The sequence below is a fragment of the Mandrillus leucophaeus genome, unplaced genomic scaffold (genome assembly GCF_000951045.1).
Source record: "Mandrillus leucophaeus isolate KB7577 unplaced genomic scaffold, Mleu.le_1.0 Scaffold1182, whole genome shotgun sequence".
Taxonomy (NCBI): Eukaryota; Metazoa; Chordata; class Mammalia; order Primates; family Cercopithecidae; genus Mandrillus; species Mandrillus leucophaeus.
Window position 1 is genome coordinate 650068 of NW_012100121.1, and position 10207 is coordinate 660274.

At 38.9% G+C, this 10207-nt stretch overlaps 1 long non-coding RNA gene across 1 annotated transcript; it reads right to left on the reverse strand.

The window, feature by feature from the left end:
• Window positions 1–3353: 3353 nt before the first annotated feature.
• LOC105528526 lies at window positions 3354–9412 on the reverse strand. Its single transcript, XR_001004369.1, has 2 exons — window positions 9365–9412; window positions 3354–3532 (listed from the first exon to the last, which is right to left on the reverse strand). It is a non-coding gene; the product is annotated as an uncharacterized LOC105528526 (long non-coding RNA).
• Between the last annotated feature and the right edge of the window lie 795 nt (window positions 9413–10207).

Consider the following 10207-nt stretch of genomic DNA (forward strand, 5'->3'; position numbering starts at 1 on the left):
TTCTCAAGACATATACAAGAAGTTATGTATAACTTCTGTCTTCTCAAGCCTGGAACCCCTCCTCCCACACCTTTAGTCTCAGCTGATAATGTTACTTCTTATATGGGAAAAATGGATTTAATCAAAAGAATTCTTCTACATGTTTCCATCACCATATCGACTTATATAGTAGTATTTGGTGTCCCCCAGGTATTTTGTCTTCTTTCCTGTGACTGTGGATAAACCCCACCACCTGTATACAAGATCCCATCTCCTCCGTTCTTTTCAAAGACATTGCTCCAGTATTCCAAGAATTACTTCCTCTCTCTTCTTCATCAACAATTTTTTTTCCTACTGGAACTTTCCCATTGGCAAAAAAAAAAAAAAACAACAAAAAACAAACAAAAAAAAAACACTGTTTTTCCTTTTATCACTTAAAAAGACAAGAACTCATCCCTTAACTCCACACTGTCCTCTATCCATTAACCCACATTTCTTTTTTTTTTCACAGCAAAGCTTCTTAAAAGAATCTATACAAACTGTCGATAATTTTGTTGTCTCATTCTTTCAGGAACCCACATCTATTAGAATTTAATTCCCTCTTCCCCAGTGAAACTGCTGAAACCAAATACCTTTACACTGCCCAATCCAATGGCAAATTCTCCACCATTTTATAAATTGACCAGTTTCATTTAACATAATTGACTATATTATCCTCCTTTAAATACTTTCCTGTGTCTTTCTCTATTTCTTAAGGCTGCTTCTCAAGCCCCTTTGCTACATTCTCCTTATTTCTTCTTCCTGCAAATTTTAGAACAAGGTTTAGTCTTGTATCTCTTCTCTTTTCTCTATAAATGCACTTCCTTTAAGAGTCAATTCAGTCTCATGCTTTTCGTCCTTATTTATACAATATTGGCTCCAAATGTGTATTCCCACCAAGAATCTATCCTGTGAACTCTAAGCTTATATTTCCAACTGCCTACATGTCATCTTCAGCTGGGGGTTATAGTAGCCTGTGTCTAACTAGCAGATAGAAACCAGACAGTAGGTTAAACAGGGAAGTGTAAAATAAAGAATTATTAACTATTATAAAAAAGCAAACATATGGTACCCTAAGACTGAGGGAGGATACTCAAGCAAGGAAAAACTTGGAAGAAATTCAAATTTTACTGGAGAGGTTACAGTTCAGACTATTGGATAATAAAGAAGGCCAGTCTGTAGTTGCTGGGAAAGCAATGGGCCCCTCTCTGGAGTGCTGATGTGACAAGGTGATCATTAGCCAGTGGTTTACAGAGGGAACTGGGGCACAAGCAGAGGAAGAAGGCCCTCACAGAATGTAGGGACTCTGGTGTCCATGTTAATGGGGCTGCAAAGAAAACAAAAAAAAAAGTAAAAATGTTATCATCAGCCAGGCTGAGGCTTCAAGGACACAGAGGGACCGGGTCTTGATCCTAGGACAAAGGAGGATTCGCTGGATGTGTTCACGCCCACGATGCCAACGCCTAGCCTCTGACAGAAACGGCAGGAAAGTCTCCTTGCAATGCCCCCCAGCACTGTCTACTGAGAAATTTTATCATTGTGCTCACTTTAAAGGAGAAATGCTTAAAGCAATGCTATTATTTATCACAGAGCATACATTGGAACTGAGAGGCAATAAATTGATAACTGACACAAATGTCTAATAGGCATTTTAACTTAACATGTTGAAACTGAACTCTTGGTCTCAACCCAAATCTTCTCCTCTTGCAGTCTTCCACATCTCAGTAAACGGCAACATTCTTCCAGTTTATCAGCACAAAACCTTTGGAACCATTCTGACTCCTCTCTTTTGCTTTTGTGCCACCCTCATTTTGTTTACAAACAGTATTGGCTCTATCTTCAAATTAAATCTGGAATCAGTACACTTCTTATCACCTTTACAGCTACCATCCTGGTTGGAACCACCAGCATCTCTCACCCTGATAATTACAACAGCCTTCTGACTTGTCTTTAGGCTTTTACCTGGTCCATTAGTTGGTTTATTCTCTAACACAGCAGCCAAAATGATCCTAATGAAACTAAAGCATAAGTCAGATCATGTCTCTTCTCTGTTTAACACCCTACCCACCTTGTACTCTCAGGGGCGAAATGAATTGAAAGTCTTTTCAGAGCCTAGAAAGCTTACTCAGTATGTCCCCCTCTCCCATCTGTCTCATGTCCCTCCTGCTTAACACTGTACTCATTTAGTGCTAGCCACGTTGGCTTCTTTGCTTTTCTGCAAATACAGCAGGGACTTAGGTTTCTTTGCTCTGTGTGGAATACTTACCACAGATATCTGCATGGCTTGCTCCTAAACCTCCTTTAGTTTTTTACTCAAACATCAACTTTTCAGCAAGGTATTTTGTGGCCACTGTATCTAAAATGCAATTAGAACCTAGAACAGTTCCAGTGATAGGGTAGGCGCCCAATAAATAATGGTTACATACATAACAAATCTTGCTATGAGGTGATCTTGTGAATGAAAGTCACATGCTGAGAAAGAGGTGGCATGGGCGTGGGTTCCTGATAGCAGCACAGAACACCAGCCCTGCAGTGTCTCCCTCCAGATTTCTTTTAAGTAAGAGAAAAAATATATTTATTTTATTTAATCCACTCTTACTCAGGAGTTTTAATTACATGCAGCTGGTAGCTAACTAAGCCTGATAGCTCTTCCTATAGCTCACTGATTCTTAATCTTTGATTTATGTTAGAATCACCTGGAAAGTTTCAAAAACTAGTAATACTCGGGCCTTACCTCAAGGGCTGCTGATGTAATTAATCTTGATAGAGTCAGACATGACTATGTAGAAGCCTCCTAGCAATTCTACTGCGAAGCCAGGATTAAGATGAATTGCTATAATCATTTTGTTAAATGTTTTTGTATTATTATTTCAAAATAAATATTGTCATCCCTTGGTATCTGCGGGGTATTGGTTCCAGGACTGCCCACAAACACCAAAGCTGGTGCATATTCAAGTCCCGCAGTCAACCCTGCAGAACCTGCAGATATGAAATTCGCCCCCCGGCCCTCCGTATATGCAGGTTTCACATCCTGCTAACACTGTGTTTTCAATGCGTTTGTTTGGTAGTGGGTGGCAAACCAGCCAATATAGAAGCCCAGTTGTATTTTTTTTTTAAACCTGATTATAGGTAGACCCATGCAGTTCAAACTTATATTGTTCAAAGGTCAACTGTAGTTCTTGATTTTTAGTTCCAGTTTTTATAAAGTGACTAGCATCTGCTACTATTGGGTTACACCACAGAAGTAGAGAACAATAGCAACAATAAATACAATTTGCATATTATTTATACTTTATAGTGCCTTCACATAACAACCAGTCTTATTGAGAGAGATCTGATTGCTTTTTTATTTGCAGAAGATGCGACCTCTCACTAAGTGAACATATCCTTGGCTCGGTCTCTCATTTCAAAACAACTCACCACTGTGCTCAATTCTTTGTCCCAGACCTCAAAATAACTTGGCACAGTTCAGCCCTTCCTCCATGGAAGCCAGAGAGTGGAATGGAGCTTTGACCTGAAATGATTAGAGAAAGGAAATAAGTCCTAGATCAATATCTTGTAGACCCTGACTCGCATAATTCCCAGTAAAGTCACTCAAACCTGAAGAGTACGAAAAAACAACCAAATAAACTGAACAAGGAGGATGGATCCTAAGACTGAAAAATAAGACTTTAAATGCCCAGGGAGATTGCACCCTTAATGATTTAGGTTTGGCAATATTTCTTATTACAGAGCGAAATCTAGGCCCATTAAATTAAAAAAAAATAATAAGGCTGTAGACTCGCAGCATTTCTATACTATGATTTTATCTATAACATAGAAACCAGAAACCCAAATATCTGTACCCTACAATAAAAAAAGAAGATAATTTTGGCCGGGCGTGGTGGCTCATGTCTGTAATCCCAGCACTTTGGGAGGCTGAGGCGGGTGGATCAGGAGTTCGAGACCAGCCTGGCCAGTATGGTGAAACCTTGTCTCTACTAAAAATACAAAAATTAGCCGGACATGGTGGCATGTGCCTGTAGTCCCAGTTACTCGGGAGGCTGAGGCAGAAGAATCACTTGAACTCGGGAGGCAGAGGTTGCAGTGAGCCAAGATTGTGCCATTGCACTCCAGCCTGGGTGACAGAGCGCGACTCCGTCACACACACAAAAATAATAATAATAATAAGATAATTTCAAGAGTTTTATCTCACCTCTGATGACTAGCCAGCCAATTTTAGCATTACCAATGGCTACTGTGATGATTAATATTGAGTGTAAACTTGATTGGATTGAAGGATGCAAAGTATCGTTGTGGGTGTGTCTATGAGAGTGTTGCCAAAGGAAATGAACATTCGAGTCAGTGGACTGGGAAAGGAGACCCACCTTCAATCCTGGTGGGCGCAATCTATCTAATCCGCTGCCACTGTGGCCAGAATAAAGGCAGGCAGAATAATGTTTAAAAAAAAAAAAAAAAAAAAAAGCCTAGACTGGCTTATGCTCCCAGCCCACATCTTTCTCCTGTGATGGATGCTTCTTGCCCTCGAACATTGGACTTCAAGTTCTTCAGTTTTGGGACTTGGACTGGCTTCCTTGCTCCTCAGCTTCCGGACAGCCTATTGTGGGACCTCTCCTTGTCATCCTGTGAGTCAATATTCCTTAATAAACTTCCCTTTATATATACATGTATCCTATTGCTTCTGCCCTTCCAGAGAACCCTGACTAATACAGCTACCGATGTTAAATGATAGGACAGAACCTTCAGGAACCAAGAACAAAATGGGAAATGTCATAGTGAGCAAAAATCCCTTCTCTGATCCAACTGGAGGATCAGTTATGCCATACTTTCCATGCTCAGTAAGTACTGTATTACTTTTATTGGGATACAGTGTAGCCTCGTGTTTATAAGTGTTACAGAAATATTTCATGCCTCAGCTTTCTGACTAATAAAATGTGAACAATATATCTCTTACGATGGACTATTGCAGGGATTAAATGAGTTACCACATAAAATGTTTTTTAAAAGTGCCTAATACCTATTTGCTATTATTATTTGTATTATTAGTAACATAATAATTTGTAACATCATCAGAGAGAAAACTTGAACACAATCTCAAACTCAGTTGGGCAAAATATAATTGTTATGGAATAAACTGTGTCCCACAAAATGTATATGCTGAGGTTCTAAAGTACAGTCCCTGAGAGTGTGACAGTATATAGAGATAGGGTCTTTAAAAAGGTAAATTAGGAAAAATTAGGTCATATGGGGAGCCTAATCCAATATGAGTGGTGTACTTATTAACACATGGAGATTAGGACACAGATACACAAAGACCATGCACACACAGTAAACACACAGGGAGAAGACCAGACAAGAAAGGCCTCAGGAGAAATCATTCTACTGACACTTGACTTGGACTTCTAGCCACCATATTTTTGAGAAAATAAATATCTGTTGTTTAACCCATAGGGTCTACGTACTTTGTTATGACAGCCCTAACAAACTAATATAATAATGCAATTCTTTATTTTCTATAAATGGACTTAATACTTACTTCTTGTCCACTTCTTGCCAAGATAGTAAAAAATCTATCTCAGCAATTCTTGGGGACCCTCTACTACCAGGGTAATGAAGTATGTGAAGGTCTTAGGTAGCACAATGACATAAGGTGGCCCCTGGGTCATTGGCCATGTGTCCAGTGTTTACTACCTAGACACTGGAATCTGTTCCACAGGGTCCCTCCAAATGCAGCCTTCTTCCTGACTGATGCTTCGGTGCACCACACTGAGGATGGAGCAAACTTTGGCAAGCCTGAAACCCACCAACATTCCTCCTGAAGTCTTACTTCCTCCACACAGCACTGATAGTGAGCAGGGCCCGGCTGTGGCCTTTGAGGGATCCCTACAGTGGTTCTGTGTCCTTGCACTCCTGTCTGGAGGTATCACAGATCTCCAGATCTAGGAGTAAGGAAACTGGGTGTAAGGAAACTCTTCACTATGAATAAAAGTAATTCCTTTTTTTTTATTTTACTTAGGAGGCATTCTCTCTCTCCTCTCTTTCAAGGGAATCAAGCACAATTTTATCAAAAGGTATGGACTTAGAAAATGAAAACCTAGGTTGGAAGTAAAACTTCAGTTTTTTTTTCAAACTCAAAACATCCTTGAGACAAAGAAGCACAGAGCCTGGCTACCTAATGAATGAAGGATATATGAATGAACGATAGAGACATATCAATTGATATCATTAAACGTACCCTAAAGTGTTACCAATAGTTTTTTACACAGATCCTTAAAGCCATAAATGCCATGATTGTCATAAATGCTGTAATTCTTTTTTTTTTTTTTTTTTTTTTTTGACAGTCTAGCTCTGTTGCACAGGCTGGAGTGCAATGGCACAATCTCGACTCACTGTAAGCTCCGCCTCCTGGGTTCAAGCAATTCTCCTGCCTCAGCCTCCTGAGTATCTGGGACTACAGGCGCCTGCCACCACACCCAGCTAATTTTTTTGGGATATTTTTAATAGAGACAGGGTTGTACCATATTGGCCAGGCTGGTCTCAAACTCCTGACCTTGTGATCCGCCCTCCTCAGCCTCCCAAAGTGCTGGGATTACAGGCATGAGCCACAGAGTCTGGCCTATTTTTATTTTTTTCAGTGTTTTCTTCCTCTCTCTTTCTCTTGTCAGCTTATTAACATGCTTATTCATTTGTAAAAGGTGACAGCATACCCAAGCAGAAAAGGCGAGATGTTTCCACCAGCCAGGCTCCTCTTCTCTGGCGTCTATTCTTTTGGCCTAAGAGATAGACAATACATCAAGCAAAATAAATCAATCACGACTGAATGAACGGGAGGATAAAAAAGACTTTATTTTAAAAACTAATTGGTAGCTCTCTGAATCACCAGGAGAGCGGAATCATCTTGCTCAGAACAATGAATCTTGGAACCCAATTGAGGCTGCAAAACTGGGCTGATGAGGAAACTACTTCTGCCCCCACAAAACTAGAACACTGAGTGTCCTAGAAACTGTTGTCACTGATATATCAAGAACACAATTGTGCTGTAACCACTTCCTTTATCAGAGAATGAGTCACTTTCCATGTTTTTTGGTGTCACTAACTTCCTACTCAAAAACTGGTATGAGTGCATCCAATATAGAGAGCCCAAAGTATTTGCCCAAACCCTAGCTTCAAATCAGGATGAGAACATATCTGGCATTTTTAGTTTTTATAGTTTATATAGTTAATGTTTCTAAAGTTTAAAGTTTGCTCTTTCTCCCACCAAGATGAAGAATAACCTCCCATAGAAAGGGGACGCAAATGCTAGGCAGACAAAAAGACTGAAAAATTAAAAAAAAAAGGCTCCACAACAGAAAGACTGACACAAAGCTGAAAGAGAAAACAAGACAGGGAGTTAGGGTGCAGTTAGAAATGCCTTTGGTTTCAATTAATAAAATATCTGATTAGGTATTTTTAAAAAGTAATTTTAAAAATGGAGTCTTTTTTGTTTAGTCACAGAATGCAAAATCTGAAAGTAAGAACTTGTTGCTTTCATTAGCTCAGGAGCTCAGCAATGTTAAGATTAAGTCAAAAGTTCACTTGTCCTTTTCCTCCTAATTCCAAAATGACTATTTTTGCTTCAAATCAGGTAAAAGAGAGAGAGAGGATAAGAAGTGTCAACAGACTTCCCTATGCATTTCGTGAGTGAGAATCATTGGCAACCAGTCCATAAAAAATGTATCACTGAAGCCACAAGCTGAGCAATACTCTCCTTATGTGTCAAGTAACATGATCCTACAAGGTTCCTTTAAAGGATCCCAATTAAAACTACTTTCTAACAAATTTGTTGCTCTTTTCTTGCCAAAAGTGTATGCATCCCAACCTTGAATGATAAATTTTATGAGTAAAACTCTTCATATTTTCAAAAATTTAACCATTAATTGTGTATGGACTCATAGGCAGTAGAAAATATAAATGAATACACATTATGTCACAATATTAAAATCATGGAAATCAAGGGATAGTCACCTTGTCTATAACTGCCTTCCCTATTAAAAGATGTATCTGTGGAATGGATGCACCACCTCACCCACTGTTTTATTTTTCTCTCCTATCAGATACAGTTCATAGGCCTTGCCAAGAGTAATCCCATTTACTTTAACTGTTATTAGAGTGTTCATGTCTTCATGCCTTTTCATCTGTTTTCTTTGCTTCTGGAACTCTGTGAAGGCTTACTTTAGATGGTCTTGCTTGGTAACATCTAAAATACCATTTCTAAGGTTCTGGTGTTCTCCCCAGTCATCTGGATAATTGCCACTATTGATGCTAGTGTGATTCTGGCATTCTGGACATTCCCTTATCCCATCTTCATATTGCTCTTTATTTATATGTAGTAAATGGAAGTCCATATCATATGTCTCCATATGAATGGGGCATCAGAATTAAATAGACATAAAAATGAAAAGATTCCTGGGAAAATCACTCAGGATGCTCTGCGTTGGAGTCTATCCAGGCTGTGCTATTTATTATTCAGACGACTTTGAGCATGTCACGTAATCTCTTGAGTCTCATTTTCATTGTATGTACCTTGCTTCGTATGAATATTCTTGTGAGAAATCTTGTGAAGATTTGGAATATAGAATCTCTTTGAAGTCTGTAACATTGTGTAAAAAGAAAAGGTAACAAAGACGATATATTATTGTCTGATGTACTCCTTCATCCTCCTGAAAAGCATTCAACAAATTCTTCTTATCCTTACCTCCCCCATTTCCTGCTCTACTCTCCCCTTCAGGCTAGACCCCTACCACCTGCTTCCATCTTGACCACAATATTCTTACTCAACATGGGAGATAAAGCAGGTAAACAAAACAAGTTGGACTTTGTTAGATTCTGCTCAGGACAAACTATAGAGGTCAATCTGGTTTAAATTACTTTATTCTCTTTGTCAGAATTCCAAGTAGCGGGTACTGGTCTGTGTATTAGCTGTAAAGGTCAATTATTTATTTCACAGTATTGAAGTCTCTGGCCCAGATGATTGATTTCTCTAATCTATCCAGGCCTATCTGAGACTTAGCTCCTGATCCGGACCTTTGCTGCAGATTCTACATCCACCCTATGGGTTAACTATGTTGAATATCAGGATTCCTGATATTTGGCGTTAGCCTAGCAATTTAATTCATTGTGCCTCCTATTTTCTTGAGAAAGGGACAGTAAAGTGTTTAAAATGAGTCCATTAAGCCACCCGAGGTTAGATTAGACCATGGCTTTCAACCTTTATGACTAATGTTCCATGAAGCTGAAACTAATTGACGTGATTTCTATAAAGGCAGGGAAGCCTATAAGCCAGGCCTGACAGTACACACCCACTTACTTTTGAAGGAATTCTTTTGGCAGTTAATCCAAAAGGTGCTCAAAACCTAAAGGAAGATATACAGCATTTACTTATACTTTTCTCGTCCATCTTTACTTTTTCACTCCCTCCTTAAGACTTCTTTTTAGATGACGTCTTTTTTGCCTGCAGGACCCTACTGACGATTTTAGTTTGTCTTTGATTTTTAAAATTTCTTGATATACGCATGAAGCAAAGTGCCTGTTTTTCTCTTTTTTATATCTCCACAGCTTTTATCTCTCAGTGTTTATACTTTGATAAATTTGGACTCTACATTTTTTCCAAAATGAATAAAGAACATTTTTCTTATAAAGTACATCACTTTTACATGTACTAAGTTTTTTAAAAATGTGTCCCAGCTTTTTCTCTTACCCGTGAAGGACTCTGTCCATGAAAGCCTTTGTGGTGTTGGGGACACAGGGGACCAACTGTCCACCAGCAAACATGACAGCAACTCAGCACATGCATTCTCTGGGGAAGCCTTGCTTCCTAAATGACCATTTCTAAAGCTGACCACTGGCCAAGGGTCCAGAGCCCTGTAGCAAGATGACAAAAGCACCAAAATCTAAAGCTTTTAAAGGAATTATTCATTTTTGAAATTAGAAAACAGACAAGCTGTCCCCTCTCCAGATATCTGAAGAACTGCCATTTGTGGGAAGGAAATAAGTTTCTCTATTCTAACACTGGAAAGAAAAAAAGTTTCCGATTGAAACATGAGAAATTGTTGTTGGCAGATTCGTCCTCCTAAAAACTTTGTTTTTACATATCATTCTTTTTTGTTTGTTTGTTTGTTTGTTTTTTGTTTTTTTTTTTTTTTTGAGATGG